This window comes from Schistocerca serialis, chromosome 8 (genome assembly GCF_023864345.2).
Source record: "Schistocerca serialis cubense isolate TAMUIC-IGC-003099 chromosome 8, iqSchSeri2.2, whole genome shotgun sequence".
Taxonomy (NCBI): domain Eukaryota; kingdom Metazoa; phylum Arthropoda; class Insecta; order Orthoptera; family Acrididae; genus Schistocerca; species Schistocerca serialis.
This window is the reverse complement of record NC_064645.1, coordinates 236,368,743-236,391,936: the sequence shown is the minus strand read 5'-3', so window position 1 is coordinate 236,391,936 and position 23,194 is coordinate 236,368,743. Positions and strand designations below refer to the sequence as shown.

General features: G+C 44.2%; 1 long non-coding RNA gene across 1 annotated transcript in view; it reads right to left on the bottom strand.

Annotated features, from left to right (window-relative positions):
- LOC126416394 (uncharacterized) overlaps window positions 1-23,194 on the bottom strand; it is a 601,622-nt gene that overhangs the window by 182,180 nt on the left and 396,248 nt on the right. Inside the window, exon 2 of the long non-coding RNA XR_007575453.1 lies at window positions 14,241-14,272. This is a non-coding gene — a long non-coding RNA (uncharacterized LOC126416394). The remainder of the gene's footprint in view (window positions 1-14,240; window positions 14,273-23,194) is intronic.

Genomic DNA, 23,194 nt, shown 5'->3' with positions numbered 1-23,194 from the left:
TGGAAATCTGATGACTAAGGTAGCCAGGGACTACAATTCATCGTCGTGCTCACAAAACCAGTCCTGGACGATGGGAGCTGTATGAAACGGGGCCTGTCGTCCTCGAGCACAGCATCACCGTTGGGGAACAATCACAGTACCATGGAAAGGACCTGAGCAGCCAGAATCCTTGACAGTAATGTCAGCAGAGTAACCATGGGACACATCGAATACCACGATGTGGCTGTCCAAATCAGCACCAAATCCCCGCCATGTTTCACTATCGGAACGTAAACTCCTCCAAAAATTGGAAACAGTGCGAAACAAGAGTCATCCGACCAAGTGACTTTCCTCCACTGCTCCACAGTCTGGGCATTATGGCTTCGGCACCACGGTTTTCCTGTTACGGCCGTTTGACTGGTCTTGGAATTTCAGCTCGTCCAGCAATAACCAGCTTACGGAGCTCCCTTCGTGTTTTGGTGTGACAGGGTTAGCGACATTCAGTTCTGCGGTGACTTTTATGACTGTCGTCCTCTATTTTTCGTCACAGTACTTTTAAATGACCGTCTGTCACGATCACTCAATGCACACTTTCGTCTGCGTTGTGACTTAGCAGATGATGTATTACCGCTATCCCTATATGCGGTATATTATCTTCCACACGTTGCCCGCTGAAACTCCAAATACTTCGGCAAACTTGGTTACGGAACCACCCATCATATGTGTACGAACAGTTTCCCATGTCTAATTCACTCAGCTACAAAGCAGGCGCCGTTCGTCGTCAAATACATTACTGGCCATTAAAATTGCTACACCAAGAAGAAATGCAGATGATAAACGGGTATTCATTGGACAATTATACTAGAACTGACATGTGATTACATTTTCACGCAATTTGGGTGCATAGATCCTGAGAAATCAATACCCAGAACAACCATCTCTGGCCGTAATAACGGCCTTGATACGCCTGGGCATTGAGTCAAACAGAGCTTGGATGGCGTGTACAGGTACAGTTGCCCATGCAGCTTCAACACGATACCACAGTTCATCAAGAGTAGTGTCTGGCGTACTGCGACGAGCCAGTTGCTCGGCCACCATTGACCAGACATTTTCAATTGGTGAGAGATCTGGAGAATGTGCTGGCCAGGGCAGCAGTCGAAGAACATTTTCTGTACCCAGAAAAGCCCGTACAGGACCTGCAACATGCGGTCGTGCATTATCTAGCTGAAATGTAGGGTTTCGCAGGGATCGAATGAAGGGTAGAGCCACGGGTCGTAACACACTGTTCAAAGTGCCGTCAATGCGAACAAGAGGTGACCGAGACGTGTAACCAATGACACCCCATACCATCACGCCGGGTGATACGCCAGTATGGCGATGACGAATACACGCTTCCAATGTGCGTTCACCGCGACGTCGCCAAACACGGACACGACCATCATGATGCTGTAAAAAGAACCTGGATTCATCCGCAAAAATGACGTTTTGCCATTCGTGCACCTAGGTTCGTCGTTGAGTACACCATCGCAGGCGCTCCTGTCTGTGATGCAGCGTCAACGGTAACCGCAGCCATGGTCTCCGAGCTGATAGTCCATGCTGCTGAAAACGTCGTTGAACTGTTCGTGCAGATGGGTGTTGTCTTGAAAACGTCCCCATCTGTTAACTCAGAGATCGAGACGTGGCTGCTAGGATCCGTTACAACCATGCGGATAAGATGCCTGCCATCGCAACTGCTAGTGATACGAGGCCGTTGGGATCCAGCACGGCGTTCCGTATTACCCTTCTGAACCCACCGATTCCATATTCTGCTAACAGTCATTGGATCTCGACGAGCCGGCCGCGGTGGTCTCGCGGTTAAGGCGCTCAGTCCGGAACCGCGCGACTGCTACGGCCGCAGGTTCGAATCCTGCCTCGGGCATGGATGTGTGTGATGTCCTTAGGTTAGTTAGGTTTAAGTAGTTCTAAGTTCTAGGGGACTGATGACCACAGATGTTAAATCCCATAGTGCTCAGAGCCATTTGAACCATTTGATCTCGACGAAAGAGAGCAGCAATGTCGCGATACGATAAACCGGAATCGCGATAGGCCGCAATCAGACCTTTATCAAAGTCGAAAACGTGATGGTACGCATTTCTCCTCCTTACACGAGGCATCACAACAACGTTTCACCAGGCAACATCGGTCAACTGCTGTTTGTATATGAGAAATCGGTTGGAAACTTTCCTCATGTCAGCACGTTGTAGGTGTCGCCACCGGCGCCAACCTTGTATGAATGCTCTGAAAAACTAATCATTTGCATATTACAGCATCTTCTTCCTGTCGGTTAAATTTCGCGTATGTAGCACGTAATCTTCGTGGTGTAGCAATGTTAATGGCCAGCAATGTATAACAGCTCCACTTGCAGGCTTGTCTAACATTTGAAGTTAATTTTCAAGGATGCATTTGTCGCGGAGTTCCCATATTTTTGTCCAACTCCTGTACATACTCCGTAAGCCGCTATACGCTACATGGCGGAGGGTGTCACGTACCACGAATAGTCATTTACTTGCCAGTTCCACTCGAAAAAGGAGCTTGAGAAGAACAACTGTCTATATGGCGCCGTAAGAGCGACAATTTCTCTTGTCTTTGAGTTCGTTACGCGAAATGTACATTGGCGGCAGTCTTATCGTTCTGCAGTCACAAATACTGTTTCTCTAAATTTTCTCAATAGTGTGTCGCTAAAAGAACGTCGTCTTCCTTCCAGCGATTTGCATTTGAATTCACGGAGCGTCTCCGCAACAGTTGACTGTCGATGGAACCCAGGGCAACACGACTCTGAATTGCTTCGATGTCTTCCTTTAGTCGGACGTGGTGGACATCCCGAACGCTCGAGCAATACTCAAGAATGGGTCACACTAGGGTACTAAAGCGATGTACGGTGATTTCTCGGAAAGCGTGTAGGTAAGCACTAAATCATTACGAGCGGAAGGAGCTAGAACGCGCCCTAGAGTGCGATGCCCCTTAAAACCTGCCGGATCTAGAAACGACGCCACTTTCAGGAGGGAGGGTAGCGATCGACAGCTGTGCGTTGCGGCGTCATGTATAAAACACGCGGCGGAGGCGGTGGCCGCGCTCTGGATTATTCAGCCTCCTGACCACCGCCTCCTCCTCCGCCACCACCGCCCCCGCACGCCCCATGCCCTCCAGCCGCTGGAGCCGGCCGCGGGGATTACGGTCCCCCAGCTAGAGGGCCCTCCGCAAAGAACAGCGGGATTCCATCAATGCCGACCACTCACTGCGGCCGAAATTAATTTCTCTCCTCCTCCTTGCCTCCTGCTCCTGTTCCTCATTTGGCTTCCTCGCTTTAGCTTTCCACTAGCAATGACGCATCATTTATTCTGGCTCACGTCATACTTCAGAAAAAATAACGTGCCGAGTGACGCTAAGTAACCCAAACAATATACAGTCTGATGCAAAACAACTGTTCACAGTTCGTAGGTATGAAGTACGCATCAAAATAAATGTAAAATGTGAAAACGTTTTGTCTGAAATTGGTTTATTTTCGTGTGAGTATCGTGAACGCTCGTACCTTGCACATCGGGCGTATGAGAATCCTCGTGTAACGACAGTATGAGAATATCAACATCGTTTTGCAGCGAACATATTGTGTGGTCTAGTGGACAATCTGTTTCGCGAACCGCATATTATTCCACAGCGCCTGACTGGCAAAGTGCATCGGCAGTTTGTTGTTGTTGTTGTTGTTGTTGTTGTTGTTGTTGTGGTCTTCAGTCCTGAGACTGGTTTGATGCAGCTCTCCATGCTACCCTTCCCTATCCTGTGCAAGCTTCTTCATCTCCCAGTACCTACTAAAACCCACATCCTTCTGAATCTGCTTAGTGTATTCATCTCTTGGTCTCCCTCTACGATTTTTACCCTCCACGCTGCCCTCCAATGCTAAATTTGTGATCCCTTGATGCCTCAGGACATGTTCTACCAACCGATCCCTTCTTCTAGTCAAGTTGTGCCACAGACTTCTCTTCTCCCCAATCCTATTCAATACCTCCTCATTAGTTACGTGATCTACCCATCTAATCTTCAGCATTCTTCTGTAGCACCACATTTCGAAAGCTTCTATTCTCTTCTTGTCCAAACTAGTTATCGTCCATGTTTCACTTCCATACATGGCTACGCTCCATACAAATACTTTCAGAAACGACTCCCTGACACGTAAGTCTACACTCGATGTTAACAAATTTCTCTTCTTCAGAAACGCTTTCCTTGCCATTGCCAGTCTATATTTTATACCCTCTCTACTTCGACCATCATAAATTATTTTGCTCCCCAAATAGCAAAACTCATTTACTACTTTAAGTGTCTCATTTCCTAATCTAATTCCATCAGCATCCCCCGACTTAATTCGACTACTCTCCGTTATCCTCGTTTTGCTTTTGTTGATGTCCATCTTATATCCTCCTTTCAAGACACTGTCCATTCCATTCAACTGCTCTTCCAAGTCCTTTGCTGTCTCTGACAGAATTACTATGTCATCGGCAAACCTCAAAGTTTTTATTTCTTCTCCATGGATTTTAATACCTACTCCGAATTTTTCTTTTGTTTCCTTCACTGCTTGCTCAATATACAGATTAAATAACATCGGGGAGAGGTTACAACCTTGTCTCACTCCCTTCCCAACCACTGCTTCCCTTTCATGCCCCTCGACTCTTATAACTGCCATCTGGTTTCTGTACAAATTGTAAATAGCCTTTCGCTCCCTGTATTTTACACCTGCCACCTTCAGAATTTGAAAGAGAGTATTCCTGTCAACATTGTCAAAAGCTCTCTCTAAGTCTACAAATGCTAGAAACGTAGGTTTGCCTTTCCTTAATTTAGCTTCTAAGATAAGTCGTAGGATCAGTATTGCGTCACGTGTTCCAATATTTCTACGGCAGTTTACGGAATATGATTTGTACGTTCTGTATCATGATGTCCTACTCGCTATACGAATGTGCCCCAGCGCATTTCAGTCGGGAGGCAAGAGAGTGTCTCAAGGTTGCTTAGCAGAGTAAGTGGATAGGTTCGTGAAGGACCAGTTGCTTAGCCCACCAGATCTCCGGATCCTAGCCTCCTGGACCACTATCTTTCGAGCTATCTCAGGGAGCTCGTGTAAGATGTTGCAAGTAAGAATGGGGCATAACTACAGCAGAGAAATGAAAATGGCTGTGCAACTGTGCAGAATGAGATGAACGGAGCCTGCGACGTTCCGAGAGCCGTAAGAAGTCGAGCCCGTCACTGTCTTCTACATGGACATCATTTTGAACATGCTCTGGGGCAAATGTGCAGTAAGTAGCGATGGTGAATTTCGCATCCATCGAGTCGTTGCTTTATGAGAAGAATTAATTTTGTATTGTTTGTATTGCAATTGTGATCCCTATCCTATGCATATCTCGGAAATAAAGCAATTTCAGACACAACATTTTACTCTTATTTTGATGCGTACATTACCCCAATGTTGTGTGTACAGTTTCAATTCGATCTCCTCTAGAGGGGGAAGTCTTTTTTCTCAGTAGGATGGATTTGCCAATGGATTTCCAGAACATTCACAAAATTTTAATATGTAAATGACCGTGCTGTGGCCATTTTCTGCAGCAAGTACATACATATCAGCTTTACAAAATGAAATGCCTTTCCTTGCTAAAATCTAATCTAACAATACCCCCTACCAATCGATTCTGTAAAAAATCGAACGCCACGTCTAACATATGCCTTTCAAGCACTTCAGTGTTTATGACGTCATATCTCCTGAACTGCGAGTTCGTACAAAGAAACAGTTTTGCAGGTATATTCAATGCAATATTGAATACTGTAAGCAGAATGTGTTCCGAATCCAGTTCGTAGAAAAGAAGTAATAAGCTAAAACGCCCTGTCCGATGGTGAAGCTTTACTGCATGAAATGTGAAAACGTAGTAAGCGACACATTTTTTCCGTAGATCAATCAGTAAAAACGGGATGCTTTTAGAATCGCTTTGGTATCCGGGCGTCTGCCTGTCCGACGGTTAAAGGACCCTTTTCCTCAGAATCGGGTAGACGTATCATGTGGAAATTTATGTCACGTACCAAGATCTACGGTCTCTTGGGAATGTAAAAAGTTTAAGCTTCGAAGGCAGTGCAAGATACTGCCAAACTCACTCATCAAAACCTATAGAGTTCTTCCTGTTGACCTAGAATCATGAAATTTGCCAAGAATATTTTAGAGTACAAGTAAAGGAAAAAAAATACGAAAATTGTCACATTGTAATTACATCACAAGAAAAATTCACTTCGCCATTAGAATTTACATTACATTCAGCGCCCGTGAAAAGCATAACAGAAAAATATTACTGCACGCAAACATAAAATGCAGTTGTAGTCACATTTCAGTGAGTAAATAAATAAATTTTATTAAATATTCTCCGCCTACATATATAAACTGAAGTCTTCAGCTCGCTTTCTTTTGCATGTCCGGGTTAGTCTCAGGAACTACTGTAGAGATTTTGATACAGTCTTCGAATTCCCGGGACCTATACCTTGCCAGTATCGATATCTATAACAGGCAAAAATCTTCGAGATTCTCGATTCAAGGGATGGATGAACTATCCATACAAAAGTTTGTATGGAACCCTAAGTGCACGAGCCCCACTCGCAATTACCAATTGTTTTCTTTCATTATTCTGTGGGGGATGTTAGCAAAAACGTTTCGGAAAGGTTTGGACATTAGTCGTACATTTGTTGGGAGACTGCGTGCTCTCATTCTCAAATACTGGATGAATATAGTCTGGGCAGGCAGAATAAAATTTTCACTCTGCAGCGGAGTGTGTGCTAATATGAAACTTCCTGCCACATTAAAACTGTGTGCCCGATCGAGACTCGAACTTCGGACCTTTACCTTTCGTGGGTAAGTGCTCTACCTACTGAGCTACCCAAACATGACTCATGATCTGTCCTCACATCTTTACTTCCGCCAGTACTTCGCCTCCTGCCTTCCCAGGTTTGCAGTGTTAGTGGAAATCTAGATTTGCAAAAAAATACACACGATATTATGATCGATGCTGACATTCTTTCTGTACTGGATTATATCACGGTCGTGGGGCACAATTATTCCCAAGGAATTAAAGCTGATAAGATTATAGCTCATAGTGATCTGATAATAACAATATTGTAAATTTTTAATTTCGGTCATTTATGATACGAAATATTTTACAATCAAATTCTTGTTCCCCCTGGAAACCGGTACATAGCCAACCTGCAACTGGGACTGTGCCCCCTGTTATTCGTTTAGTACTACAAATAAGTATAAAAACAAAACTGTATTAGACCAGATAAAATAAACTAAAGATGCCTTAATGTAACAGGCGAAAAAGATCTGGAAAATAAATAAATAAAGATTGTAACAAGAAAAAGGCCTTTCACTTTATAAAACAGTCATGAATTACATACTTTCGTAGTTGGCATGAATTTTAATAGTTCAGATACAGCAATAAAAGAATATGTTAATAACTTTTCTTGGTAGCCATACAAGTTGTTCTTGAGGGAAAACCGACACAGTGAGAAACGAGAAAACGTGATAATGAAATCCATATACCGTCTTTTTTTACAGCGTTTTTACTACGGCAATGTAGATTTTGAGTTTTCAGCTTCTCCATCAGGGCTTCGTGGAGGTCCTTCGTAAGAAGTGTAGCCTTATAGATGGTGCTGTGACTTCGAAACGTACAATAAGCTGTTTCGTATCAGCCACAAATTTATTAAAAGACATTTTCGTTCTCCACCTTGTCTGTATTACGAACCCACTTATTTCCTTCACACGATCAGCTGATTCCAGCGATGTGTCTGCTTCACGTCCTGACTTGTATCCTTGTAAATTTACAAAGTGACCCTTTATGAGTGCCGACAAAGTATGTCTGTCATTTAACCACATATCCACCCACGCAGGGACACTTTGTAGATTTACGGGGATACGAGTAAACTCCTGAAAACTGCGCATCGAAGGAATCAGCTGCTGTTAAATAATTAATTGTAATTGTAAAACAGAAATTACTGGAAAGTGGAGTTGCCTTTCGAAATGTACACTGACGCGGTAAAAACGCTACTGGGAAGACAGAAGTTGGCTATTATTTTTACGTTTTCCCTGTAAATAACTTACATCAAATAAAGCAAAATATTTCCACTGTTTCCTGTACACATTGATGAGAATGTAAATTTTTTAAAAAGTTCTGCCAGTAATGCCGGGAACGAAGAAGTCCTTAAGTTAACAATCTCTGATAATTTTGATTTAATAAAATCCTATGAAATTGTATTTTTTGAACGATTTCGTGATGCCTTCAGCTGCCATTCTCTTTATTTCATGTACGATTGTACAATTTCGTACTTTTGCTTTTTCAAGTATCTAAAGCGGGAGCGTTATATATTGCACATATTAGCAACACTTGGGATTTTCATTTAGTAACAAGTCATATCTGTAGATATACTGCGCGCGTTACACCTTACATTATGGATGACATTTTAGTAGTAAATTATATCAGGTATGTCGTTGGTCCTTTGACTCCATGCTACGCTCATAAAATAAATTGGAGAGGTTTTACGCTGTTTTACGAGCACGTTACTTTCGAGAAGTTGTTGCAAAGCTCTTATATGCAAGGTTTATATTTTAACGTACTTAACGCTAGGAAGATTATAATTATTTTACACAAATTTGTTAATTAACGTGTATATAGTTTTGTTCTCAATTCTATTTAATTATCGTTGATCATTGGTGTAAATGTTAGTATATATAATTTCTTTAAAATAACTTGTAAATATTTGTTCGTTTACTGTGGGAGCACGTCGTTTTTGAATGGTATGATCATTTCGTACAGCTTTGTTTCAGCAGTCGTTACAATGCATACAAACTTGTTTCTCGCAAAATTTAAAGTAGAAAATCCACCACAAGTTCACAATAACTAATTACGTTGTATATTACATCAGAAGTTAACTATGACCACATTATTCTGAATTAATATTCTCTGTCAAGCAGGGGCAAACAATAAAAAGTTTTTGGTAAAAACGACATTCCGTTAAAAGAGATAGTGATTTATTTTTGACACAATCACTTTTATAACACATGATTAGTGTGCATCATAAATTGGGGGCGGCCTCTAATGAACAAATGTTCAAGCGTTGACAACCTTAAGGTGGCTATTGCAGATAGAAGCAAATTATAATTGTGTCATAAAAAAGCGACTGAGCCAAAAATAAACAAAACTTTATAAAAACTTTCTGGAAGACTAACAGTGTGGGCCGGACCGGGACTCGAATGCGCAACTTCGTCTTTCCCGCGCGGGGTTAGCCGAGCGGTCTTAGGTGCTGCAGTCATGGACTGTGCGGCTGGTCCCGGCGGAGGTTCGAGTCCTCCCTCGGGCATGGTGTGTGTATTTTGTCCTTAGGATAATTTTGGTTAGGTACTGTGTAAGCTTAGGGACTGATGACCTTAAGAGTTAAATCCCATAAGATTTCATACACATTTGAAAATTTTTTTGTCTATCGTACGCAATTAAGAAGTGACATTGTCATGGCGGGTTGTAAGTAGCGCCTGGATAGCTCAGTTGGTAAGAACACTGTGTGTGAAACGCGGTTTCGAAACAGAGCGGAGTCCGTTACAGAGTGAAAGATTCATTTTGGAGAAAAGGGACAAATAATGCTAGGTACTACGAAAGATTTTGATGAAAATACATTTTGTCGTAAAATGCCTTATTAAGATAGGAAAATATTATCCTGGAAAACGTCTACCCAGAAAAAGATGTTTATTTCCAAACTGTAGGTTACGTACTGTACATTATTATTTAATAATTCTTTTTAAGTTACATAAACTCTTTTGACAATTGTCATAACCCAGACAGTATAAATATAAATTATTTTAAATACCCCGTAGACTGAATCATTTTACATAACTGAATACCTCCGAACGGTTGACACTGACCAAGGATCTCATATCTCGTAGAAACATTTTGCCGTTTTGAGAAGCGGAGCCTTTTAACTACCCGCCCTGATAGCCGTGACCATTAAAGCGCCGCTTCTTAGATGGGCAGGTGCGCCAGCCCCGGATCGAATCCGCCGGGTGGCTTAATGAAGAGGGACGGTGTGCCGGCCAGCTTTGATGTGGTTATTAGGCGGTTTGCGTCATCCCACTAAGCGAGTACCAGGCTGGTACCGAAGTCCCGCCTCAGTTACACGATTCGCAAATATTCAGAAAAATTTAGCGTACTTTCGCATGAATTACAATACACGCAGACAGTTCAGGGGTATAAATATTCCGCCCCCGGGGGAGGGTGAAACGGGTTGGTGACAGGGAGTGCATCCTTCCATTCATTAAGCTAACCGCGCCGGGTCTGTTAATAACAAAGCGGGGGACAAGGCACGAAAAGAGGAGGAGGAGGAGGAGGAGGAGGAGGAGGTACAAGAATTAGGAGAACCTCCTGGCTGGTACACCATTCTCACCGCTACAAGAACAGAGGAAGAATCAGAATTTAAAATACACTTCTAAATTGTAATTTATTGTCAGACCTACGAGGTAGTTTTACCACATAAAATGTCTTGTCGGGAGCTGCTAAACGAGCGCCAAAAAAGTGTAGTTCTCTGTCGTCAAAGAAACCTTTTCATCCAGTTGGTTACTAAAATTACGAAACCACGTTGTCCGGTATTTCATGAGCTCACTGTAACTATTTTTCTGAAAAACAAATAAAATACTTACAAGGTGCAGTGCAGGGTAAGTAGTGAGATGCAGGGGCCGAAGAAAGTGTTTACCAGAAAGCAGCTAGATGCACTACAACAGCCGGTCGTCGGGAGACTGGCACTTGGATTCTACTGCGTTAAAAACTACAGGACGTGTGTACACATTCGAGAGAGGACAACTGAGTTTCCGATAAGTATCCGGCAACAGTTACTATCTCGAGTTTTCTGCCTTTTAGTAAACAACAAGCTGTGTATAATTTGTTTCTAGTAGTAGCAACGGGTAATAGTTGATATTTTTTGTGTGTCAGAATATAAGGGGAACAAGCCCTGTCTCACACTTGTCGCCCACTGCGCTTAAAGTGTTTCACTGCGTATTGTCGGAACGAGTTGCAAGCAAAGCGCACGTCTCTCATAGCTAGAGGTACGAGGGATGTCCAGAAAGAATGGTCCGATCGGTCGCGAAATGAAAACCACTGGGAAAAATGCGGCAAAGCTTTGCACAGATGTGTTGGGCAGTGTCTTTAGTAAGCCCGTCGATCGTGTCGCGTCGCTCTTTTCAGTTTTGAGTGAACAGTGAGCACGTAAAGATGTGTAGGGAATAGCGTCTCCCGCCATGTATGAGGGCCTGGTTAGAGATTTCGCCTGTGTCATGCAGCCCACATAACGCAACTGTCGAGCAGTTCCTTCTTCATGCCATTTCTCGGCAGCACACTGCAGGGGCAATGAAGACGCTCCTGCAGCGTTTCCGATGAGAACTGTTTGCCCACCCACAATACAGTCCGTAATTGGCTCCCCCTGAGTCTCATCTCTGCTCACAGGAACCGCTGGCTATGAAGACAAAATTTTTCCACAGACAACGAGCTGCAGACCAGTGCAGATAACTGGCCGAAAGCACAGGCGGCTGCTTTCTATGACGGGGATATTGGAAAGTTGATAAAACACTACGACAACACTCGGAGTTGGAGCGGCGACTATGTAGAGAAGTAGGTGGAAGGTGTACCTAACTGTTGCAAATAAAACGTTGCTGGCTTTCACTGTGGTTTCCATTTCTCGAAAGATCGGAACTTACTTTCTGGACAACCCTCGTAGAACTCCGGTACCAGGAGTTGGTGGAAAGGACTAACACCTTGAGTGGTATGGTGTGCTAATTGATTTTCAAAGATATGAGGCTACTGTAAGACACTTCTCTGAATAAGGTTGAACAATTGGGAAATAAATTGTTCTCAAAATGAATCTTTACGCGTCTGCACACTTATATACTTCCTATGAAGCCAACAAATTCTCCTCCCCGTCCCAAAATCACCTGTACTAAGCACCCTACGGGACGTTCTCTCTCTCACCCCGTTCAAGGTAACTTGGTAGACCTCAGCCCATACTCTCGTCAACGTGCTGTTTGCGCTACGCTGGCAACATTTTTGTCCAAAGCTCCTGATTGGACCTATCGCGACATTGGAATATTGTATCTGAAAGTACATCACGGCATGTAAGATAGCAGATACAGTTAACTAAATGTTTATGTTATACTGTGTGTTACGCTTCATCTGTCCTGACTAGCGCAGCGCATCTCTTTTTACGATTTCTTCCTTCTCTCTCGAGCCGCTTCCTTACACGTTCTTTCGTCCCCGTCTTTTCATTCGGTACCTTACTTATACATATAGGGTGACAATTACTGAACTACATAAAATAAAATAGTCGTAACTGCTGAACGGTTTGCATTAGGACCTTCAAAGCGCAAGGTTGGCCGCGGGCCTACTATGCGAGCAATAACAGCCGAACTGCGCCTCAAACGAAGTTTGCGACCGAGCTCAAGCTGAAGACAACCGTGCTAACAATCAATAATTTGATTCGCAAGTTTGAGAGAACGGGTAGTGTGATAATGATGACAGTGTTAGCAATGTCGGTCGTCCAGAAAGGGTGAAAAGGCCTGAAAATGTTGAGAGGACACGTGCTGCGTTTCAAACCAGGAAATCGATCATACGAGCTGCACAACAGGTGGGAAACAACCAAGAGCCGCGCAAGGTAGCCGCGTGGTCTGGAGCGTCAGTCACAGTTCGCGCGGCTCCTCCCGTGGGAGGTTCGAGTCCTCCCTCCTGCGTGTGTGTGTGTGTGTGTGTGTGTGTGTGTGTGTGTGTGTGTGTGTGTGTGTGTGTGTGTGTGTGTGTGTGTGTGTGTGTCGTCCGTAGCGTAAGTTAGTTTAAGTAGTGTGTAAGCTTAGAGACCGATGACCCCAGCAGTTTTGTCCCGTAACATCTTACCACAAATTTCTAATTTCCAAACAACCGGGAGACACTGTGACAAATTGTTGTTGAAGACCTGCATCTCTTTCTACACAAAATTCGAACCTATCAGCCATTAAGCCTCCGGGCCATGGAACAGCGGTTGTGTTTCAACACTACTGAACACAGAATTGACGAACATGACTTTCATGTGTATATGGTTCAGCGACGAAGCCCACTTTCATTTGGGGTTTCCTCAATAAGCAAAATTGGTGCATCTGGGAGACAGAATCCGCATTTCGCGATCGAGAAGTCTCTTCACCCTCGGCGGATGACTGCGTGGTGTGCTATGACCAGTCACGGAATAATCGGTGCGATACTCCTTAAAGCATGGTGACTACCGAACGGTACATGAAGGTTTTGGAAGATGATTTCATCGCTACTGTCCAAAGTGATTTCGACAAGATGCGGTTCATGCAATACGGAGCTGACCCCATCGAAACAGGAGAGTGTTTGACGTCCTGGAGGAGCACTTTGGGTGCCACATTCCGGTTCTGAGTTACCCAGAGGCCACTGGCGTGGGTTCTATTGGTCACCATATTCTCCGGATCTGAACACGTGCGGGGCTGTATTAAAGACAAGGTGTACGGCAATAACCCCAAAACCACTGCTGTCTTCGAAACAGCCATTCAGGAGGTTATCGACATCATCGATGTTACTGCTCTTCAGCGGATGCGTCACATCATCGCCAACGATGGCATGGATATCGAACATGCCACAACCTAAATCCGAATATCTGTAGTGACGTTCACATGTTGAATAAAGTATGTGCACGACGCAGTTTGTAACTGATTTACGTTTTTTTCATATAGTTCAATAATTGTAACCCTGTAAATGCTGATGTCATCAACCACCATTCTGCGAATTCCAACTGAAACGTGTTATGGATGTAAAACTAATCTCTATATGGACATTTTTAATAAACAAGTGGAGAAATCACTGCACTAAAAGCAGAAAACGACCCATTCGTACCACGCGTTTTTTTATAGTGACGTGAGCTCTCAGTGCGATTAAATGTCATCAATGGACTCTGTGAACTATGCGAGCCACTGAGAGGAGCTGTAATGTCCTGTGATGAAGAACGCTTAAAATAACTGACCATTACCACAAACGATGCGACTATTCTAATGACCTTCTGTGAAATAAAGGGGAGTACATGACACAGGATTAAATGCGGCCACAGAAACAATACAGTGTGTTAATCACTTAACTGAATGAATTACCCAACAGTTTATATCAGTGTTTTCTGTGGACATAAATACTTACAATCTGCGGTTTGGTAACCAGAAGGCACTTACCTGAAACAAGAAAATCAAAAAATTAATACTTGAGTTATTAAAATACAAAAAGAGTAACAAACCACATCAAAAGAAATATGTAATTCAGAGAAAGTAATTTTTAGGTCAAAATATGAGCTGCTAATAAACAAAACTTTGTTTGTTGCCAGTTTCTTTCTTTATGATCATCGCCAAGCAACATAAAAATTTCTTTACGTTGCCTGTTGATGATGATCAAAAAGACGGAAACTGGTAGCAAATGAAGGCTAGTTTATTGGCAATTCACACTGTTATATAACAATATTTACGAGCTGTGGCGCACCAGCTGCACAAAATAGGCTATATTAAAATACTTTTTCCAAAATTGACAGTATGTATAATATTGCGGAAACGCAATATACTATAACTCAATCGTATAGACATATTGAACTGAAACTAAATTACAGCGAAATGACAACTTGGTCTCCAATGGTTAAAAAACATGAAATATTTTGGCACAGAGTGACGATAAATACTGCCACCTCAGGAACAGCTCAAGAACATCGACCAGGATACGTACTCTTCCTGGCTAAAATTCTGCATTCATTATAATACTACAATCCGCAGACACCGTCCTGAAACAACATGGCATACCCTAATTCAGCGAAGGATTGAATCATATTAGGAACGGGCGTGTGTCGGATCCCTGTCCGAGCATCTTAATTCAAATTTTCACTGATTTCCATACATCACTTATGGCCAATGCCGACATCTCTCCTTCGAGAGAACCATAGCCAATTCCTACCCTTCCTCCCAACTCCTTCTTACCCAATGTATTCTGACAATTGGAAAATTAACCACAATTATAACCAGAAAAATTTAACATCCCAGCTGACCACCAATATAGAAACTGTTTAATGTTCCGTAATAGAGGCGTGACGTTAAAAGTTCTTCGGAAAGACACAGCAATTGGAAATTCTGTTATATCGAAAATATTACAGGGTCTCTGACAGGAGTGAGGAACACAGATAGAACAGCCTAATCGATATAAATTTCAGAAACAGCAGAAACTAGGCTGAGTGGCATAGTAGAGTACGTAGAATGCCTCCACATTGTAAGATGGAACCTGCATACGAAAATTGATTAACTGTGTTAGGATGGTTTTTATTTAAGAACGTTTCCATGTAGGATGTAGGGAAATACTGATTAAAAGTTCATCCACTTGCGAGCTAATTTTCAGCACAGAAAAGGACATTCCTATAGACGATGAATGATGCGAGTACATACAGCTATTGGGAATGGGTAGTGTTTTCGGAAAGTTTAAGGTAGAGATCAAAACATTGGATGCCCAGAGGATGTGCTCGTGCAGCTTTTAGCCATGTTTCGAGCTTTTAAAATGGTCGCGTCGCTGACATAAGTGAGATGGGTGCGCCAAAGTGACAAATCGCACAGGCTCGCGGCCATAGTCAAATGCCTACAGAACGAATGGTGACAAGATGTACTCTGGACAACAAAGTGGCAAGAGAAGGAGGTGCGGATCCTTGCAGAAGGAATGCACCGCGAGAAGAGAGTAAGACTGCTCGATTGGTTTGACGAATAGACGGATTACAATATCTGTAATCCGAGGAGAGTTTAGATGTGCCGCCAGTCATGAACAGATTAATCGAAGCTAGGTTGAGATCTCAAGTTGCTATGTGTCGTTCACTGCTGATACCGTACCAAAATAACACAGACTTCCAATGCCTAGATCGAATATCAATTGGGACACTGTCTTTCTGTGGTATTCGTTATTGAATTTACCCTCTGTTTGTGGCAATCAGATCGACGCGACGTGTCCGTAGACTAACTGGTGAAAGGACACAGGAAGCAGCGAATCTCAAGGCTCATACCTCTTCAGCTGCCGGCTGGTGTGGCCGAACGGTTCTAGGCGCTTCAGTCTGGAACCGCGCGACCGCTACGGTCGCAGGTTCGAATCCTGCCTCGGGCATGGATGTGTGTGATGTCCTTAGGTTAGTTAGGTTTAAGTAGTTCCAAGTTCTAGGGGACTGATGACTTCAGATGTTAAGTCCCATAGTGCTCAGAGCCATTTGAACCATTTTGAACCTCTTCAGCTCCTGGAATCATAGTGCGGGTAGAAATTTGGAATGGCAACAAGACTGATTCCCTGGTGGCTGAGATGTTGACTAGCTGAAGAAAGTTCGACGATGGTTACAAAGACTTTTTTTTACTGAGACTCGATTAGAATCATCAGTGGGCGACGCGGAGAACTTGAGGGCGTCTCTCCCAGAAGCGACGGCCTCACGCTGCTGACTGCGCATCCTGCTACGGGCCGTCGGTGCTGCGTCGCCAGCTTCCCGTGTTTCCACGCTGGCAGCGGCGACCACAGGAACGTTGGGCTGCCTCACGCTCCAGGGCTCGGAGCCTAGTAGTCTTCTGTTGGTGTCCCGGCGGGGGCAGAAATGGCTGGAACCTCCTCTCGCAGTGCCGGATAATGGACAAGTATGGAGCTGCCCCTGGTGCGCAGAGGTAGGCGACTGGTAGTGATTTGTGCTCCGGCTGAGGCAGAAGAGTCTGTGTCATCGGCGGGGTGGAGAGTAGAGCAGGCTCGACGTCACATTACTGTCCAACTATTCATGATGACGAGCTGGTTCGCGCGACCTTGAATACTGCTTCTCCGTGCTGTTTACAGCGGTTAGCGTGTCGCACCGAACCGTTTTGCGGGCTGCGTCACGCGTCGACGACAAGTGTCGTCTGTCATAACAGAAGCGTTTCGAAGTCACTGACCACGCAGTTCCCTCGCCGGCTGTGACCGACTTGGCAGTGTCCTGGTTTCGTCATGACGCTATCTGCTCGTTTAGGGCTCATTTTTAACTTCATCCCTTTATACGCATATTCCAGCGGGCCGAACACAGTTCACATCACAAATGCCTCGAGGAATGTACAGATCCTTAACTGGCCTGCCCACTCTCCTCCGTGCCACCGATTGAGCGTGTCTGGTGCACGATGGGAAGACGTTTACTTCCACACCAACCACCAGCTGCCAATCTTCATGAACTTACACCATCTGTTTAAGGCATGGGAAGATATTCCTCACGATGATATTTGGAGGCTGCATTCTTCCAAGTCACATCGAATTTTTGTATTTGTCCCCATGGAGGCCACACGTCACATTAATATTGATGACAGACATCAATTGCGGGTGGAATGAAAGTTTGATTATCTAACCCTATTGTAGCAAAAATTTATTTTATATACGTTTCGAAAAAGGTCAAATTTAGTCTTCACTGCCCAAAAATTTTTAAGCTGACCGACTTTGAAAATCGGTGAGGTGGGAAACAACGTGTCCCGGGAACGTAACTACGTCCATGTTTTCATTTGAGCCTAGGATTTCCAAACTGAAATTTTTGTTTGCAGAATGACTTTAGCAGAACAACAAATATGGAAAAAAAGGGAAATAAATCGGTACGAAAACATATGTCAGCTAGTGACAAATATCGTACCTAATTTTTCAACACAAAAATTTCAAGATAGTTTTGACGTTTCATATGCCAACGTTTTCTACATTGTATTAAGTTTTCTGAGGCATATAAGTCTTACTACTAAATACAAATTATGTACAAACCAGCAGAATTGTTGAGGAGCGTAGTAATGTTTCAAAACAATGTCTATGCTCTATCTTCTTCTGTTTTTTCTGCTCTTATCCTATGCCTTCACGGAGTCAGCAACTAATTTATTGGATGTGGGTGATGGAGGGTGACGGAATGCCCTTCTTGTGTCCATTGTGTCCACCTCCCCCCTCCTCCCCTGGCTCACGCAACTTGTGTACCTCTATCTGTGTCTAGTAGTATCACATGTGAAAGTGCGGCAATCTGATTTTCGTGGATTAGACGCACTGTGCCATCTATTAACACGCACCGCCCTACTTGATCCCCCACAGCTTTCTATGGTTCAAATGGCTCTGAGCACTGTGGGACTTAACATCTGAGGTCATCAGTCCCCTAGAACTTAGAACTACTTAAACCTAAGTAACCTAAGGACATCACACACATCCATGTCCGAGGCAGGATTCGAACCTGCGACCGTAGCGGTCGTGCGGTTCCAGACTGAAGCGCCTAGAACCGATCGGCCACATCAGCCGGCAGCTTTCTACATGTCAGCTCTTCCGTCCATTAGTATTTTTTACTCCAGTTTCCGAAAGGAACTCGCGACACAGTAGCGCTGGGACCTACAGGATACAAAAGCCCCAACGCTCAAACTATGTATTACTTTAGCGAATTTTTGTGTGCCTTTAATCATGAAAGGGTTAATACGTGTTACATGATGAACATGTCACCGAAGTTTGATAAATATTGGAATGAAGAATTTCGTGTTACCACAATAACCTGCATTCAGTGAAAAAACCTTTACTGACGCTTAGTTTCGTCGGAAGTACCACTGATATCTCGGCGTAATTACATATTATAATAAAAAATCTTAATAGCACAGGTTAACAAGTAAAATGACAAATCCAAGTTTAGATGTGTCGCGGTCACAGAAAATTAGATCAGAACCTTCTGCACTGCTGTCATACAGGCTCCACGTCAGATAACAACACTGCGTATAATACTGGCCATTTGCCAGTATTGTGTGTGTTGTGGAGATCATATGACAGCAGTGCAGAGAAGGTTTTGATCGAAGTTTTCTCGACCACGTTCTGTAATTATGTTAGAGATGTGGAGGATGTTTCAGGGAAACAAATAATGGAATAGTGGTTCAAGATGTAAAAAATGGTACAAATGGCTCTGAGCACTATGGGACTTAACTTCTGAGGTCATCAGTCTCCTAGAACTTAGAACTACTTAAACCTAACTAACCTAAGGGCATCACACACATCCATGCCCGATGCAGGATTCGAACCTGGGACCGTAGCGGTCGCTCGGTTCCAGACTGTAGCGCCTAGAACCGCTCGGCCACCCCGACCGGCCCATGATGTAAAATTTACCATTCTCGCCACTGTAGTAATTGTAGAAGAATTAGACGCAGAAAAGGGAATGGTCTGTTGCTGCGACCACACCCCACATTCTTTAGCAACTGGTTAAGGATTAAGTGATGCTGTACTGCAACGACGCAGTCGACTCACTTGTGGCGCAGGGTGGTGGAAGAGAAGAGGAGGGGGCAGAGACAGGGGAGGGACGGCGGCGGCGGCCGTAGCGAAAACTGACGCTGCCGCGATCCACAAAGGCGCTTGCTTGGAGCCCCTCCGCACTCCACAGACGCCCGCGCGCTAAGCTCCGGTGCGGCCTCAGGCTGCTTGCTGCATTAGACAGGCTCTGCCTCCTTACAGTGGGGGACGCTCTGCGAGGGCCGGCGCCCGTCTGAGCAAAAGCAGCTAAAGAAAACACCCTCACATTGTGCTATGTGTGCAGTCATAAAGCTCGACTGCACACCAACCAGCGACCTGCCGCGAAACGGCATCAAGAAGGCGCTGACCCGTACACCAGTGACAAGACAGTTCAGCGCCCCCTGCCGACGCTGACTACCAGCCGCCCATCGCTTGTCGGGCCCCAGTTCGGTCGCAGATTTCGAGAGCATCAGTAGTGAGTATTAGGAACACGATACTTAGCCTGCTTTCTTAGAGTAGTTGGTTCAAATGGCTCTGAGCACTATGGGACGTAACCGCTGAGGTCATCAGTCCCCTAGAACTTAGAACTACTTAAGCCTAACTGTGGTGTGCGTACTGTAAGACCTTCGGTACACACACCAACAGATTATTTGACTTGTCGCTCTAACGAAGTAGGCGAGTGTCAGCAATATGTCTCGTGGTCTTATCGTGGCGTGTTTATCTTCTGCCGTTAGGTCAGACGATAGAAATGCCACTTGCACACTTAGAGTAGCAGATTGACGGTGACCAACGTTAAACAGAACTTGATTAATTTTCACACACATTTATTAAAATAATAAAAAGCATAGACATTACGTAACTTGATTCTGGATGCTGTTTACAACTGACATTCTGAAGTTCCTTTGGTCTTGGTACGTTAATCTTATTCTCACATATCTCTGATACTTGACAAAGTGTCTATTCATTTATCTTCATGGCTACGTACAGCAATATGGTAATCTTATTAGGCGCAGACTGAAACTTGACTATAGACTGGTACAGACAAATGCAGACTAATGCAGACTGACTAATCGGAGGTCTGTATACTCGTTATAATACCTTGCGCGTTCACGTATCACTGCGCGAGTGTGATCCGCGAGGAGAAAAGGTTCTACGTTAGCAGCAATCTCATTGGCTGCTTTACATATTAATACGCGGATCGGCGGAAGCACAATTTGGCCCGTCTCTAAGGCAGCGGAGACGGACCAGCGCCGCGCCTGCGCTGTTGTGCTTAGCGGGGCGCGCTCTAGTGGGAAAGTTGTGTACGCGCTGACTATGCGGAACTATGTACACAACACTAACCAACCTAAGGACATCACACACATCCATGCCCGAGGCAGGATTCGAACCTGCGACCGTGGAGGTCGCGCGTTTCCGGACTGCAGCGGCTAGAACCGCTCGGCCACTCCGGCCGGCTCTTGGAGTAGTAATCGACAGTAAATGTAAATGCATGTAGGAATCACAGCAAGCCACGTCATAACGAGAAGTTTAGATTCCTGCCACACCCACTGCAATTTTTCTCCTTATTTCGTTGTGTCGATGTTGACTACCACAGTAGTCGAACCAACACTATGTAAATGAGGCCCGAGCTCGGATTGAACAGGGTGTAAACAGGGATGCAGTCTTTCGCCCCTGCATCGAAAAGGCAATGGCGGGAATCAAGGAAAGTTTCTGGAGCAGTATTAACTGGTCATAACATTCACTGATGACATGGCTAATCCCGTAAAAGTGAGGAATAATAGTAGGATGTGTTGAATGGAATCACCAGTCTAATGAGTGCAAAATATGGATTGACAGTAATAAGCAGTAGCAGAAATGAGATAAGCGATTAACTTCATGCCGGCCGAAGTGGCCGTGCTGTTAAAAGCGCTGCAGTCTGGAACCGCGAGACCGCTACGGCGCAGGTTCGAATCCTGCCTCGGGCATGGATGTTTGTGATGTCCTTAGGTTAGTTAGGTTTCACTAGTTCTAAGTTCTAGGGGACTAATGACCTCAGCAGTTGAGTCCCATAGTTCTCAGAGCCATTTTTGATTACCTTCATATAAAAATTCTTGGTTATAGAGTAGACTAAGTTAAGTAAAAGTTCAATAGCACATCATGGAGGAAGCAAGGATGGCATAAAATGAAGATTAACGCAAGCAAAGACGGTATTCCTGTCCAAAAGAAGTCTACTAGTATATTACATAGGCCTTAATTTGTGAAAGACATTACTGAGAATGTACGTGTGGAGGCCAGGATTGTATGGTAGTGAAATACTGACTGTGCGAAAGTCTGAAAAGAAAAGAATCGAAGCGCCTGAGGTGTGGTGCTAAAGAAGAATGTTGAAAATTAAATGAACCAATAAGATAAGAAATGTATGAAATGTATAGGTCGTCGTAAAATCGGCGAGAGGTGGATCACATACGAAACGTTTAAATAAAAGGGGACAATATGACAGACAATGTGTTAAGCCATCAAGAAATGACTTCCATGGGTAAAAACTGTAGTAGACTAGGGACTGGGACATATCATCGGGACATTAGGTTTGAAATTTGTGGTAAGGCCTTATGGGACCAAACTAGGACATCAGGTGCAAGTGCTAATGTAAAATGAACAGGAGAACAACTACTCGTGGGCCTCATCAAATCAGTCAGAAAACTGTCGAGCGCAAAACAAAAAATAAATATATAAAAATGAAATAAAAAATGAACCAAACAGCTAAATTCTTGCCAATCAATAATACGGTAGAGAGAGAGAGAGAGAGAGAGAGAGAGAGAGAGAGAGAGAGAGAGGGGGGGGGGGGGGGCTATAGCGAAGAGGGAAGCGTTACGTCACGATTGTTTATTCGGCGCGAGAGCGTTGCAGACATACTAATAAAATTCAGTGGTGGCAGACGCTACAAGAGAGGCGTTGTACCTCACCAAGAGACATGCTGTTGAAATTCAGAGAGCGTGCGTTTCAAGAAGAGGCCGGCAACATATTACTTTGTCATACAAATTTCTCTCGAAATGATCGCAACGAGAAAATGAGAGAAATTAGATCTCATACGAGTCAACGGCCTTGCCGCAGTGGTAACACCGGTTCCCGTCAGATCACCGAATTTAAGCGCTGTCGGGCTGGGCTAGTATCCTGTGCGCCGAGCGCTGTTGGCAAGCGGGGTACGCTCAGACCTCGTGAGGCAAACTGAGGAACTATCAGGAATCGTTACCGCAAGGATTTCACCCGGAACAAGTCCCGCCCACTCACCCCCGGTTTTCCCGGTCTTTGTTCGGCGCCTGGGCATCGTTTCAGTTGACCCACGTGGCTTACCGCGTTCGGCTGCACTTGGAGTGAATGTTACATTAATATCTTGCTACGTCTTAAATTTTCCCAGGTAGTTAAAAGACACATTACAAGAAACGTGCACAGTTGGCCTCAGCTGTGCCAGGTACTTCCACAGCAAAAATAACAGAAAACAAAGTAGCACTGAATTCTTTAAATACGAGAACTCAGTATCCAGATGAATGGCCTATGAAGAAACATACTTCTATGTGAGGAAAAGCACCTAAAGCTAGAACAGGATAACCCTACCCTCAAAGAATAATTTGTTTAGAGAAAGAGGAACCACAGTATACTTGACACTTAAGTTTCAGAACTCAGACAGTATATGTGAGACAAGCACCAATGTTCACTATACTTCCAGAGGGCATCAAAATTACTTTTTTGTTGCTAGGTCGATCCAAGCTGATTTCGCGTGCTATTCACTGAATAGTTTTGCTGAAAAATTTTAGGGGTGAAAGAAGAACTAGATCAGCATGAAGGACGTTTTACAGCCATGAAACACCGCAGCATATATTTCCTCCATA